At 36.2% G+C, this 15,849-nt stretch overlaps 1 protein-coding gene across 1 annotated transcript in view; it reads right to left on the bottom strand.

Annotated features, from left to right (window-relative positions):
* The window catches only part of GABRB1 (gamma-aminobutyric acid type A receptor subunit beta1), a 2,653,090-nt gene that overhangs the window by 1,717,577 nt on the left and 919,664 nt on the right, over nucleotides 1-15,849 (bottom strand). The window lies entirely within an intron of this gene.

Here is a 15,849-nt window from a genome sequence, read left to right as displayed (position 1 = left end):
GTTAGACCAAACAAATTCTTGGTATTAAGGGTCATGGGCTTACTCTCAATGCAAAGAATAGGGGTCCAGATGGAGAGATGAAAAGTCAGCAAGCAAAGGAGTGTAGCAGTGCTGAAACTGAATTCATCCTCAAGTCTTGGTGAGTACCTTTGTGAGGTGGACCCTGTTTTTCACAAAATCTCACCAAGGTGACACTGATATACAGACTGTATTTATATAGCATATATCATGGATAGAAGTAAATCAAAAATAAAAAAGATAGCTGGGTGCACAAGACCCAGGATAAAAATGTGCTCAATCCTGGTAGGTGCACTGGTGCCAGGACTGGAAAAAATGACAGTGTAGAGTCCTCAAAATATGGAAACAATCCTACAATGGGGCCAGGCCACGCTCAGGGGGAGGATGGCCCCCCTGTTGTAGAAGGAAGTAGTAGTCCACAAAAACAAAAATTGATTGGCCAAAGAAGAGCCATAAAAACGACAGAGTGGACTATTTAGGATAAGAAAGAAATCATGTATTGTTGCTATTATCTAAAAAGCCCAGCATTTCCAGGCACAAGATATACAAAAAGATTAAGAGAGAAGTCAGAAGAAAGAAAAATATTCCTGCAGGAAAAATTGTCACAAGCTTCAAATAAAAATGTGCTTTTATTAATACAACAAATTTTTGAAAAGCAGTATATAGATCAAGAAACTTTGATCTCTTTGGAAAAAGAAGCCTCTGAGGAAGTGAGAAAATATAAACAACAAAACCTAGAGGTATTTGAAAAATATAAAAAGAAATATGGACCTGGGAAAGAATGAGAGATTTGATAGGGTGCAATATTTATGCAAAGGAGAAAGCCAAGTTAACTAACACACAGACGGCAGTTTCAAAGATATTTGAAGAAAAATACAGGCAAATGCATTGAGATATGGAAAATTTCACAATAAAAAGACAAAAAGTGCAAAGATTTAATGTAGAAAAGATGATTAGTAATGTAGAAATTAAAGAAATAGAAGTTGAAGTTATAGAGTGCCTGCGAAGTGAAGGATTTAATGTAGAAGGTCTAAAACAGACTACATCACAGCATGATGGAGTGAGTCCTCAGAATAAGGAAAAGCAAGATCAGGAGACATGTGAAGAAGAAATATGGACATGGGAAAGGAAAACAGATTTAATATGGTGCAATATTTATGCAAAGGAGAAAGCAAAACTAACTAATACAAAAAGAGCAGCACCAAAGATATTTGAAGAAAAATATAGGCAAAGGAATCCAGATATGGAAAACTTTACAAATCAAAAAATAAGAAGGCTAAGAGGAAAAGTAGAGAAACAGATTAGTAATGGAGAAGTCAAAGAAATAGAAACTGAGGTAATGGAACAGCTGCAAAGAGAAGGATTCAGTGTAGAAAATCAAATGTAGAAAGCACCACAACAGGATAGAGCAATGGATATCCAAATTAATTCATAACATCCAAGTGATGCCTCCAGGCGCATCTGCAGTTAACTCCTACTGACACCTCTAGGCATCAAATATTGCTTGTTCATATTTGCATAAATAATTCCAAAACCATGCTATGTACAAAGTTTTAAAATATTTCATCTTAAAGCTTACACAATGGAAAACTCAACTGCATTAATATTTGACCTCTGCCTAGTGCAGGTAAATAGATATTAACTGTTGTTTTTATGATATTAATTTATATAGATATAATTTTCACATTTTTCTAAACATCTCAACAACCAACTATCACAGACAGAACTCCTTAGCCTCATATGGAAGTTCTTATCTAGATGAATATAATGCTGCTGACAGTATGTGTGTAACGTGAGTGGTTGCTGAGATATTGTAAGTTGTTTATAAAATATTGCAAATGTAATAGTTGCTGTGTTTACTATCACTTATAAAATTCAGTTTAAGACCTAGAACCTAAACAATACTACCACTACAAAAATAGTTTGTGCTGAAGAGTTTGTTATTTATACTTTTTTCATAACTTCTGTTGTTCTACAGATATGAATATTTGTTTGAAATTTGAGGAACATAATTTGATTCTATCAAAAGGTTTAGGCTCCGCCTATTGGAAGTTACAGTGCACACTTCCAGAGCTTCCATTGGAGTGAATAAGTTAAGGGGAAACAAGTGGAACAGGAAGCAACAGGTCAAGTGCCTTATCAAGATATTTTGGAGCCTTCCACAGGAAACCAGTATAAAAGTTCACTTGAAGATAGACAGGAAGGAAAGGAACAGGAAACTGTGGAAACTCTGATGCAGTCAATGTTGAGAAGTGATAGGCCAGTGAGTTTCCATATGACAAAACAACGGATGACAGAGGATGAAATTGAAGATGCTGTGCCACAAGAAGATGCTATAGAACTTTCTATAGAATCCCCACAGGAAATTGAAAACAAGGGATGTGCCCTCAGCATGGAAGAAAAGGAGTTAAAAGAAGAGTTGTTTGATTTAATAGATAAAGACAGATATATCAAGATCAATCAGAGAAATAGACTGCAGAAGGTTAATAAAACCCTAAAAGTCAGAAACTTGATAAAACAAATGAACACAGTAATTAGGACTGTCCATAGAGATCTATGTGATATAACAGAAGTAAACAGAATATATTATTGTGCTGCTAAATTAATAACTGATAAAATTCTATCACAGGAACATAGGATAATGAGGGAAAAGGGGGGGGGTGAAAGTGAATACCATCATGGAAATATCGAAAAGAGCAAACTATAAAGCAGCTAAGACAAAAAGTGTCATTGTTAGAAGATTATAGAAGAGGGAACAGATCAACAAAAATATTAAGAAAGATAGATGTGATAAAAGCAATGCGCAGTATTAGAACAGACCAGGAGCTAGATACGAAGATAAATATAAGGGAAAAAGCACAAAATAAGCAATTTCCTGATGACCCAAAAAAGTTTTATAGAGAATTGGGAAATAATGTAAAAGAAATTGATAGACCGCCAAAAAAAGGGGAAGTAGATACATTTTGGAGAAGTATCTATGAAGATCCTGTGGAACATAACACAGATGTTAAATGGATAGAAGAAGTAAAAGAAAGAAGAAGAAGATTAAAGGTACAGAATATGAAATGGGATGAAATAACAGCCAGAGAGATTGAAAAAGTTGAGAAAAGCCTGGAAAACCCCAGGCCCAGATGCAGTACCTAACTTTTGGCTTAAAGTATGAACTTCTTTACATGAGAATCTAGCCATGAGTAAGAACTATTTATATGCCCACTCCAAACAGACACCACACTGGTTAACAACAGGAAAACAATGCTCTTACTTAAGAGTGAACCTGCAAGAACCCTAAAAATTATAGACCAATAACTTGTCTTCCGACGACGTATAAACTATACACAGGGATTGATGCTGACAGAGTTTATAGTCATTTAGAAGAAAACTCAGTAATGTCAGTAGAACAAAAGGGGAATAAAGAAAGTCATATGGAACAAGGGATCATTTGTTTTTAAATAAAGTTATAGTGGAGAACTGTAAGAAAGCGAAGAATCTAAGTATGGCATGGATTGACTATAAAAAAGCATTTGATAGTATCCCACATTAATGGATAAAAGAGTGCTTAAAAATGTATAAGGTACATCCTACACTGATTGACTACATTACAGTAACCATGAAACAGTGGCAGACCACTTTGCAATTAAGCCATGATAAAGAACAGATTATTATCCCAGGGATGAAAATCCAAAGAGGGATATTCCAGGATGACTCCCTGTTCACGGTTGCTATTTTGCCTTGCCATTAATCCATTAAGCTTTTTACTTAACAGCTTAGGTCATGGCTATAATTTGGCCTCTAGAAAACAACAAAGTATAATGACTTCTCATCTTCTCTTTGTCGATGATTTAAAATTGTATAGCTCATCAGATGAGGAATTGAAAGCACAGCTACAGGTTGTCAAAACTTTTTCAGATGATATTGTAATGTTATTTGGTCTTGATAAATGTGCAAAAGCAACCTTTTAAAAAAGGAAAATTGCAGCACCAGGAAAACATCAGTTTGGGGCAAGAATGTGATCTAAAAGAACTTGAGCAAGCAGGGGTGTATAAATACTTGGGAATTGATGAAGGATTAGCAATAAGACATGAACAAATGCGAATAAAGCTTAGTGAGGAGTACTTTAGAAGACTTAAATTAATCCTGAAAACAGCACTGACACCTAGGAACAAGATCCAAGCTATAAATCAATTTGCTCTTCCTGTCCTAACGTATAGTTTTGGAGTGATTGACTGGCCCCCAAAAGTGTTGGACAGACTGGATATTAAAACAAGAAGGATGCTTCATGCTCACCAAATGATTTATAAAACCAGTGTATACCAAGATTATATATTCCCTATTCTGAAGGAGGGATAGGCCTCCTTGAAATTGACTACATGTATAGATCTGCAATCGTGGGACTCCACACATATCTACTGACCTCACAAGATCCAAATGTGGTGAAAGTTTTGAAACATGAGGAGAATAAATCTAAGATGACATCTATGCTTAATTTAGCAGAAGCATATCGATGTCAAGCAGGAATGGAAATCAAACCAGAAGTGGATAAAAAACAGGCAGCAACTGAATGTGCTAAAAAACAAAAGAAAGAATATAAGGTGAAGGATCAGATGTGAAGGCAAAAAATGTGGAAAAAACATAAATATAGTTGCAAGTATCAAAAACTTCTGGAAGTGCCTCATGTTGATCAAGAACGAATGCAGGAATGGTTAAGGAGAGGTGAGTTTACATCAAGAAATGAAAGATTAATATTGGCAGCCCAAGATAGTGGGCTACATACACGTTGGTTTACTAAGTCTATTGAACATGTGGGAGAAACAGACATATGTAGGTTTTGTGGAACCAAATTGGAAACAGTCACACACCTTATTGCTGGTTGCGACTCTCTTATGCAGAGGGACTGTATACTGAAAGGCATAATAATGTGGCATGATTGTTACACTGGAGATTGTGCAAACATTATGGTATCGAAGTGGCTGAAAAGCACTGGAAACATGAGCCACAGAGAATCATAGAAAAATTATGAAGTTTACATCACATGGGATCACCCAATACCAACAGTCCAAAAGATAGATGCTAGAAAACTGGATATAGTGGTCCAAGAAAAGAAGACAAAAGTAGCATTGATCATTGAAATCGCCACACCTAGTGTCTACAGTGTCTTGCGTACAGAGAGACACAAAGTCATAAAATACCTCGATCTGCAGGCAGAAATGAGAGCCATGGGAAGAAAGGTACCCAGACAGTTCCAATAGTAGTAGGAGCAACTGGTCTTATAAAAAAGAATTTACAATCGTATTTAGATATGCTACCAATTCATGTAACACCGTACGAATTTCAGAAGGAGTCATTACTGGACACATTGCGGGGGCTGCAAAGAGCACTTTTGGCTAACATCAAAGAGTGAAACAATACTAATTTCATGAACTTTAATCGTACTTTGACTTAGGAATGGGGTCCATTCCTGTCATGGTATTAGAAACCCAAAAGATTTGGAGAAATTAAAAACAAAGAAATGTGGAATAGTTTCCTTGGTAAGTCTGATATTAGTACTGCTTATCATGTTGATAATGTTCTACTTAAATTTAACACAGTCATCAGGAACTGGGGTATCTGCATTAACAGACTCCATTTGACCACAATGTTTCTGTGGTGGTTATCAGACTCTCTGCATTGAAAACTTATATTTTATGGTGTCTCTTCAAAGGCCATAGGTGTTATAGTCCAACTTTATTCCTCTTGTTGGAGGCCCATTATTGAATACAGTACTCCATTTGGCATATACTTTGTTAAGCACCTAAACCAATTAGGTAGATGACAATATTTTGTTGGTTTCTTCATGAAAATGTTGGTATTTGAAATGAAGTGTTCTTAAACAGAAAAAAAGACTGAAAACACAGGAGAAGAGTGAATATCTAGCAGTGCATTTTCTTCTAAAAACGTCTTTTTTGCAGGGGTGCTAGCCTCCACAGCCCCAAATGTATGCATACTAACTCCAAAATTTCCAAACCTTGGAATAAAGGGAATACTGAGAGAAATGGAAATCTTGGAGTTAGTATACATAAGTCCAGATATTTGGCCATTAAGTCTCAGCATTACAGGACTCGCTATAATGCATTCTGACATTTCAAATGGTTACCCATTTTTGTCAAAAAAGATTGCAGATCTAAGTACCCTCACCTACACTGTCTCTCTATTCAGTGTCATACAGAGACCTGAGGAGTGATCTCTAATTAGCTTTCTGTGCTATGAATGACCCAGCAGTCACAGAACCCTTTTACTTAAATAAACCAGTGGTAAAACAAATGTCCGGTCTAGGGATCTAGATGTACATTATCACATCAACAAGACCAAAAGGTGCAACAGGCACTTAAATCAACATAGTTCTTTCTCATTTCTGGAATAGACTGCCTTGACATATCAAGCAGAACACGTCTATAACAGCCTTTAAAGCTAGTCTTGATGACTAGATATGTGATCACAAATTTTTATCTGGGGTACGTGGAGAAAATATGTTTAATGGAGTGGCATTGTTATTATCTAATCAGTAATGAACATATTGATTGGCTCTTTGACCTTAAACATAGCTAGAGTTTATTGACTTAAGAGCCGATAAACCAATGGAAGCTACTCCAGCCTGTCGTTATACTTAAAACATCTGCGTATTTCTGCTTGCATACATGAAATGGCCTTTGTAGTCATCCTTCACCTGTCTGCCTTCTCTGCACTCATCCTGTCCATCTATGTCCACTTTGTACTTCATGTCCACATTTAGGCTGTTACCTATCCACTTATCTGAAAAGAACTAAGTCATTGCTGTGATTCTGTCTCATTTTTCACTCTTAAATTTACTATTTGTTATAAAAACACTTTACCCGCCATGCTCTCCAAGCCATGTAAGTGGGGATATTTAGCATAACAGCATGCAGCATAATTATTTCCCTTTTAGTACCTGTAGGGCTTCCATACACATTACCCATCAATATTAGAAACTTATATCTCTAAAACTGACAACAAAACTAATGAGCTTGAAGTCTGGATGAAATTTAACAGCATAGACATTTGTCTATGAACTGCACACAGTCCTGATTCCATTCTGGCAGTGATTCATTGTCAGCAATTTCACATTTTAGCAACAACGGGTGAAACAGCTAACTTATTCTTCTAAAATATCTTCAGTGCAGTCATACCACTGAATCTCTTAATGACACGGTCTTTCTTGAATCTATATTTCATAACCTTCAGCCAATCTAAAATTTTACTACTGTGTGGTTCCTTCTCCATCCTCTGTATAAATATCATTATTCCATCTTCAGGGATTTTGTGTTTATCTTGCAACAGAAGTTTCACTCTCAGCAAATATCAGCCTTTCTGTGCATGTTTTTTTCTTTTCTAGGTACTCTTTCCTTGAGAAGCACTCATAACCAGACGTAATCATTCTAATTAATCTGTTAGTTTAGTCAAAGTTTTACTACCACCTGTCTATTAACATAACCTCTCATGCTAATAATAAAACAAAGACTTGTGTACTCATCTTAATTAACCAATAAACACATTTGTATTGCATTATAGTACACATTAATTTAATAATTATCTTCATTATAAGGCAGCTGGCCTCCATTCTCTGAGAGTTGGGTAATAACTGCAAGGGTGCTTAGATTACTGAAGACATAAAGATCTAATAAAAACCTACAAACCAAGAATGGCGATCACTATAAAATTATGCTTCACTTGTAGTTCTACCAGGTGTATCTGACATGAGGAAATGACTGCAAGATACTGTAAACTTAAAATATATCAGATTCTTGATAAGCAGGCCTCATGACTTAACAACACATATAAGGTTCTGGATAATATTAGCACAGTCTTAGGGATATACTTTTTGCATGGTCTCTATGTCAGTAAACTGACAACTATAGATTTTTGTGCATCATGATTATTATGTAATGCCCTTGGCACCTTTTTCAAATTCCCTTTGCTCACTGCACCTATCACAATTTTCTAATTATCATATATGTCCTCTCTTTCTGTTACATCATATGATTATCTAACTGTGCTTCAGGTTTACGCAGGTGTAAATTCTGTTCATCAAATTTGCTACTAAAGATCAACTGGTGCTGCTAGATAGTAGTAATGTTTTCCTAAAGCCTGCAGGTTTCATAACTTTTTGGATATAATCTCACTTTGTAAAACTACTTCATACTTGCATCTTCTCTGACATGGGTATATCTGCCACTGTACCACCACTTCCCAAACTGTTAAGTCTTTTATTGCAGTAACTACAGGTACATTCAATTCCTTCCAGCTCTTCATAAGTTCACAAATTCTTCAATTCACCACTGTGTAAAATTCATTTAAACAAGCAGTATATATATGGCTTCAAAGAAGATTGTAGCACATGAAGAGCTATGTTGTTTGCCAAACTATTGTCTTGTTCTTATATCTTACAAAAGTGTCTGAATCGCTCCATCACACCTTTTGTAAAAAAAATAAATAAATAATCAGCTTTAATATTATTAATTCTCTACATGCTTTAGTTCACTTTTTTCTCTTTTCAGCTGCATTTAATTGACAAAAGTCAAGCCTACAGTTCAATTCATTGCACCCATTCTTACCAGAGTGCCATAGAATCCTGCCAATGCCCCAACTCACACACACACACCCGCACACACACACACACACACACACACACACACACACACACACACACACACACACACACACACCTCCTCTTTTCAATATGTATTATCTCCTCCACCTTTGAATCCTACAAGATGAAGAACATTTTTATGCCAATGACATAGTCCTGCTCAGCTCCAATAGTGATCCGTTGGCTTTTAATAAACTAGTAAAGGATGATTTGACCTCACTGAAATGATAATTACATTCAAAACAGCTTCGCCTAAACTACAACAGTTCTTGTAATGACTAATGGGTTGCTATTTGATTCAGACTTAGGAGTGAATAAAAGTTCATATTTCTAGATTGCACCTTCCCTCTTCTACATGTGATGAAACAATAATTTCTTTTCAACAAAGCAGTACATTTTGCAACCATACCCTCCTTTTTCAACCTGTCTACTTTGGTTCCATAATCATCCACTGAAAGTTGTCTGTTTGGAGACCATGTTGATGACAAATAGTGAACAATATGCTTTTCTATTTTCCCCATGGGGCAAGTTTCACATACCATTTCTGTAACAGGCTTTAGTCCTGCATCTCTAGATTTAATACAATCCAATAAGCATCACAGCCAGGACAGCTCCTCACTATACAACTTGTTTAGATAAATATGGATTACATTTCAATTGTGAATTAATATTAATTACAGATGTACAGATACATATTTCTGAACTCTGGGTTGTCCTGCAGTTGGATGGTGACCATCTATGTTTTTCTTGTAGGCAAAACTGCATAAGTAAGTCAAATCATCTTTCTTGAAAGATCTTATATTACCGATATTAATACTTCCCTCCAAAACAGGATTTGTCAAAGGCATGTCAAATGCTGACTATATATAATCCCTGGCCACATATGCAGGACCTAAGAATCAGTCTGAGTAAATCATACCACTGTTGCTAGTTCTTGAAAATCCCTTTGTCACCTTAATTTGGAAGTAACTTTACCAGATCCAGCAACACATGAAATTTCCACCTTCCTTTGTCCATGTGAAACAAGCTTTGTTACAGCAGTGGTGTGCTAGAGTCTTAAATAATGGCTCAGCCTCAACTCTTTTAGACTAGGTCAGTTGAGTTCATTAATCAAATTCTGTGTTACAGGAAGGCGTTCCATATCTGGTCATTACATGAGGTTTAGACCAAATCTTTTGTGAATGATTGTGAGGTACTGACAGAAAACCCTCAGAGGGACATTTGAATCTTACTGACATGGTTGTATAACTTCGATGAAGCATCTGGACTGAGCTCTAGTCATAAAAAGGCTATTGTTTTCCTGCTAACTACACTGAGCAAAACATGAAAAATGCATGCATCACTGTTTCATAGGCTAGGCTTCAAAGCTGGCTAAATATTAACAGATTATTGTCATACCAATATCCTGGCCATGATTATTCTGAATTTGTGTATTTTTATGTGGGTGAATGCATGGGGGAGACTGTGTCTTTCATTGCTGGGCAGAATAGCAGCAATTTAAGATATTTTGGGCATGTATGCTACTTTATGTCTTTAGGAACATAAGATATTTTGGGCAGGTATGCTACTTTATGTCTTTAGGAACATAAGATATTTTGGGCAGGTATGCTACTTTATGTCTTTAGGCACATAAGATATTTTGGGCAGGTATGCTACTTTATGTCTTTAGGCACATAAGATATTTTGGACATGTATGCTACTTTATGTCTTTAGGAACATAAGATATTTTGGGCAGGTATGCTACTTTATGTCTTTAGGAACATAAGATATTTTGGGCAGGTATGCTACTTTATGTCTTTAGGCACATAAGATATTTTGGACATGTATGCTACTTTATGTCTTTAGGCACATAAGATATTTTGGGCATGTATGCTACTTTATGTCTTTAGGCACACAAGATATTTTGGACATGTATGCTACTTTATGTCTTTAGGCACATCCCCGTTTTACTGGGCAGTGAGTATGTGGCAAGGATAACATTGCTTATTTCTCAGTTTGTATGGAATAATAGTGTGGATGCTATCACACTCCAGAATGATACAGTCATCAGAGACCTCATTACCTTTACAGACAACTCCCTACCGTTCGACCACTGCATGCCAACAGTAGTCAGGGAATACTTCTCTCTAGTCTGTTCCTCTTAAATAACTAAAGGTATCTTAACTGGGATAAATAAATTATGATTCATCTATACTGTGCCTTTATCAATCTGGTTAAATAAATCATTCGTACTTAGTATGTGTCTATTCAAAACATCACACACAGTAAGAAAGACCTCAGAGGTTCCTAATAACAACAACAATAGCAACAACAAAAAACTTAACTAAAGACCATCAATGGGTAAGACAGGCTTGAAATGAAGCACTATATCCCTGTACTTTGTCTCATACAGACTCCTGCATAATGATTTATATCAATACTTCTGCACTTTTAAGGACTCAGCCCTTCCTAGATCTTCTACACCTCTACAAAACCTGAACATTCAGACTAAGGACCTGCGTCTCTTAGACTTGACTCTCATAGGTTCATAGGTAAGTACTAGGCTAGTTGCCCTTGTGGAACATTTAAAGCCTAACCAATTTTCCTTTTTGTTCTCAAAATAACCTGTCCCATTGGTTACATATTGGCCTTACCCATCCCATGGCTGATAATTTTATATTACCCCTAAAGAGAATAAATGGTATCATATGATAAATAATTTGAGGGAATCCATGCATGGGACAAAGCATTTTGGAGCTGCATCTGTCCATTAGTAGCACAGGGGCAGTCCTGGGGTAAATTTTCTGTCTCCCATCAATAGAACTAAGTTGTACTTGAAAATGGACACGGATGATGCGGAGTCTATTATAATCCTCTGAAAAAATATACCTGTCCCTCCAAACCATCTGTTGATGTTGCAAAAGAGATTTAGATCCTTGCACCAAGAATTCCTGATGTCATTTGACTAGCTAATATGCAGTAAATCTATCAGTAATGGGTCAGAGGATATCTTGTATGCCAGACATGTCTTAGCAGTTTCTAAGATACTGAGTATAGTCAGAGGGTCTGCTCCATGTAGGACATGGTATTTAGGCCTTGTATCCTTTTAGTAAAGTATCTCTCTGTCGGCTTTCCAGTTGTTGCATGTGTTTGAACAGGTACATGCCAAAAGGGGCATTATATTCAATGACTGGCCTAATGAGGGCTGAGTGAAGGAAAACAATGACATCCCTAGATCTAGACACAATACCTTTATGTATAAGCTGTGCAGTCTAGAAGGACTTTCTTACAACAACAGGCACATGTTGGTCAAAAGTTAGGTCACTGCCTACATAAGTTTCCAAAGCCTGAGCAACTGGGTCAGCTGTTAGGGAGCATATTGTCAATGACTAGTCTCCATCAACAAATAAATAAGACATGCTGGAGGGACATATTTCTTACTCTGTGCTTTTTCCATCTTTCGAATACTCTTCTGTTAAAAAAAAAAAAAAAATCTGTGTGATATCCTTAATTGCTTTAAGGCAAACAGTGATGGCACAATGAGTACCTACACTTTTATCCTACGGTTGTCTTGCTTTGCCTATTTAATTTCTCCAAATCTTTTGGGTTTCTAATACCATGATGGGAATGGACCCCATTCCTAAGTCAAAGTACGATTAAAGTTCATGAAATTAGTATTGTTTCAATTTTTGATGTCAGCCAAAAGTACTCTTCACAGCACCCACAATGTGTCCAGTAATGACTCATTTTGTAGTCCATATGGAGTTATATGGATTGGTAACATATATAAATATGATTGTAGACTCTTTTTTTATAAGACCCATTGCTCTTACTAGTATTGGAACTGTCTGGGTATCCTTCATCCACATTGCTCTCATTTCTGCTTGCAAATCCTGATATTTTACGACTTTGTGTCTCTCTGTACGCAAGACACTGTAGTCACTGGGTGTGGCAATTTCAATAATCAATGCTATTTTTGTCTTCTTTTCTTGGACCACTATATCCATTTTATTAGCATCTATCTTTTGAACTGTGGTAATGGATGATCCCGTGTGATGTAGACTTCATCATTTTCTATGATGCTTTGTGGCTCATTTTTCCAGTGATTTATAGCAACTTTAATACCATAATGTTTGCACAATCCCCAGTGCAACTATCTTGCCACATTATTGCTTTTCAGTTTACAGTCCTTCTGCCACTAGAATGTCACAACTGGCAATGAGGTGTGCGAATGTTTCCAATTTGGTTTTACAAAACCTACATTTGTCTGTTTCTCCAACATGTTATGGACTTTGCAAACCAGTGTGTACATAGCCCACTATCTTGGGCCACCAATATTAACCTTTCATCTCTTGATTTGAATTTGCTTCTCCTTAACCATTCCTGAGTTCATTCCTGATCAACATGAGGTTCTTCCAGAAGTTTTCTTTACCTGCAACTATATTTATGTGTTTTCCATATTTCTTGCCTTCTCATCTGGTCCTTCACCTTATATTCTTTCTTTTGTTTTTTTGTCATATTCAGTTACTGCCTGATTTTTATCTACTTCTGGTTTGATTTCCATTTATGCCTGATGCCGATATGCTTTAAGTTAAGTAGAGAAGCCATCTTAGATGTATTCTCTTCATGTTTCAAAACTTTCACTACATTTGTGTTTTGAGAGGTCAGCAGATATGTATGGAGTCCCACAATTGTAACTCTATACATGTAATCAATTTCAAGGAGGCCCATCCCTCCTTCGGAATGAGAAATATATAATCTTGGTATGCACTGATTTTTATAAATCATTTGGTGAGCATGAGGCATCCTTCTTGTTTTAGTATCTAATCTATCAAACACGTTTCGGGGCCAGTCAGTTACTCTGAAACTGTAAGTTAGGACAGGAAGAGCAAATTGGTTCATAGCTTAGATTTTGTTCCTAGATGTCAATGCTGTTTTCAGGATTAATTTAAGTTTTCTGAAGTATTCTTTACTAAGTTTTATTCACATTTGTTCATGTTTTATTGCTGATCCTTCACCAATTCCCAAATATTTATACACTCCTTCTTGCTCAAGTTCTTTTATATCACATTCTTGTCCCAAACTGATGTTTTCCTGGTGCTGCAGTTTTCATGAATTAAAGGTTGCTTTTGCACATTTAGCAAGACCAAATGACATTCTAATATCATCTGAAAAAGTTCTGACAACCTGCAGCTGTGCTTTCAGTTCCTCATCTGATGAGCTTTGCAGTTTTAAATCATCGACAAATAGAAGATGAGCAGTCTTTAGATTTTGGTGTTTTCTAGGAGCCAAATTATAGCCATGGCCTAAGCTGTTAAGTAGACAGCTTAATGAGTTAAGGGCAAGGCAGAATAACAACGTCGACAGAGACTCACCCTGGAATATTCCTCTTTGAATTTTTATCCCTGGGAAAATAATTTGTCCTTTATCATGGTTTAATTGCAAAGTGGTCTGCCACTGTTTCATAGTCACTGTAATGCAGTCAGTCAGTGCAGATTGTATCTTATACATTTTATGCACTTTTTTATCCATGGATGTGGGATACTATCAAATGTTTTTTTGTAGTCAATCCATGCCATACTTAGATTCTTCCCCTTTTTAAAGTCCTCCACTATGACTTTATTTCACAACAAATGATCCTTTGTTCCATATGACTTTGTTGTATTGCCCTTTTGTTCTACTGCCATAATTGAGTTTTGTTTTAAATGACTATAAATTCTGTCTGTATCAATTCCTGTGTATAGTTTATATGTAGTCGGAAGGCAAGTTATTGGTCTATAACATTTGGGGTAGCCTGCAGGTTCACTCTTAAGTAGAAGAACTTTTTTTACCTGTTGTTAGCCAGGTTGGTATCTGTTTGGGGTGCACATATAAATAGTCCTTACTTATGGTTAAATCTTCGTGCAAAGACATTAATATTTTTATCCAAAAGTTAGGTACTGCATCTGGGCCTGGGGTTTTCCAATTAGAGCCTTTTCTTAACTTTGTTTTAGTCTCTCTGGCTGTTATTTCATCCCATTTCATATCCTGTAACTTTAACTTCTTATTCTTTCTTTTACTTCTTCTATCCATTTAGCATCTTTGTTATGTTCCACAGGATCTTCATAGATGCTTCTCCAAAATACATCTATTTTTTCTTTTTGGCAGTCTTTCATTTCCTTTTGCCTTGTTTCCCAATTCTCTATAAAACTTTTTTGGGTCTTCACTAAATTGATTATTTTGTACTTTTCCTTTATATTTATCTGTGTATCTTCTAAGTTTTTCCATCTGTGCTGAAATTTTTAGTTTATTTGTGATAGTGCATGATAGATCCTGGTCTGTTCTCATACTGCACATTGCTTTTATCACGTCTATCTTTCTTAGCATTTTTGTTGATCCATTCCATCTGCTATAGTCATCCAACAGTGACACTTCTTGTCTTAATTGCTTTACAGTTTTCTCTATTCGATACTTCCATGATGGTATTTGATTTCTCCCCTTTCTTTCCCTCACTACCCTGTGTACTTGTGGTAGAACTTTATCAGTTATTAATTTAGCTGCACAGTAACATGTCCTGTTTACTTTTGTTATATTGTATGGATCTCTATGAACAGTCCTAATTACTGTGTTCATTTGTTTTATCAGATTTCTGACTTTTGGGGTTTTATTGACCTTCTGCAGTCTATTTCTTTCGTTGATCTTATTATATCTAGCTATGTCTATTAAATTAAGCAACTCTTCTCTTAGCTAATTTTCTTCCAAACTGAGGGCACATCCCTAGTTTTCCATTTCCTGTGGGCATTCTATAGAATGTTCTATAGCATCTTCTTGTGGCACCTTCTCTTTAATTTCATCTTGTGTCATCCATTGCTCTGTGTAATGAAAACTCATTGGCCTATCACTCCTCAACATTGACTGCATCAGAGTTTCCACAGTTTCCTGTTCCTTCCCTTGTTATCTAGCTTCAAGTGAACATTTATACTGGTTCCATGTAGAAGGCCCCAAAATGTCTTGATATGACACCTGACCAATTGCTTCCTGTTCCACTAGTTTCTCTTTAATTTGGACTGCTGATAAAGTATACAATACTGAGATGATTACGTTGGTATTTATTTGGACACAAAACATTCACTTAACTGATTACAGCCTAGTGACATCTCCAAATGTTTTTGCAGTTGCATCCTAATGACACCTCTAGATGTCAGATATTGCTTGTTCATATTTACACTGAT

This window comes from Protopterus annectens, chromosome 2.part0 (assembly GCF_019279795.1).
Source record: "Protopterus annectens isolate FY-2018-M chromosome 2.part0, PAN1.0, whole genome shotgun sequence".
Lineage (NCBI taxonomy): Eukaryota > Metazoa > Chordata > Ceratodontiformes > Protopteridae > Protopterus > Protopterus annectens.
This window is presented reverse-complemented; position numbering and strand designations above follow the sequence as displayed.